At 34.2% G+C, this 673-nt stretch overlaps 1 pseudogene; it reads right to left on the reverse strand.

Moving 5' to 3' along the window:
- Positions 1-425: 425 nt before the first annotated feature.
- LOC123175770 (wall-associated receptor kinase 2-like) overlaps positions 426-673 on the reverse strand; it is a 3,606-nt pseudogene continuing 3,358 nt past the window's right edge.

Here is a 673-nt window from a genome sequence, read left to right on the forward strand (position 1 = left end):
TATATAAGCATCTGCGATTGTACTGTGTTAAAAAGATTATCAAAAGAATAATATTAGTCATATAAAAAATATTCCCACTACAAGAGTGAACATGAAGAAAATATGATAGATAACTGAAATAAAAATGACACTAGGAGTTCAGGTTATGCATGTAATCTAACAGATTATTAAGATCTTTATTGGCTATACTTGTAAAAAAATCTAAAAGAGGCCACGGTATGAAACAATGGAGGTAGAGGTTGGCAATGACTTGACAAGGGAGATGTTGGGTGGTGTGAACTCTCTCTTCTTGTTGCTTCCAAAAGGTAAAGTAAACAACATACCAGTATAGTGTTTACAAACATAGATGATCAAGGTAAGAGATGTGCAGGTAGGCACAGATTAGCTAGTGAACTTCGAGTTATTTATCTAATTGCTTCCATGCCTCATTCATTCGCATAATCAAAATCCATAAGTTCTGGATTTCCCAAGGCAATGCTAAATTTGCATTGCCATCTCAAGTTCTCATCAATGGAAGTACCTACAACAAAGCATTTCAGAAGTTTGTTTATAGCTAATATCCATCAAACTTCAAATCTCTGTGGCGCAAATTCAGTGTAGGGATGCGAAGTATTTACATAATGTACATTCATAGATACCTGTCAACATATATTCTTGAAAGGTTTTGAAACTC

Source organism: Triticum aestivum, unplaced genomic scaffold, assembly GCF_018294505.1.
Source record: "Triticum aestivum cultivar Chinese Spring unplaced genomic scaffold, IWGSC CS RefSeq v2.1 scaffold30603, whole genome shotgun sequence".
Lineage (NCBI taxonomy): Eukaryota > Viridiplantae > Streptophyta > Magnoliopsida > Poales > Poaceae > Triticum > Triticum aestivum.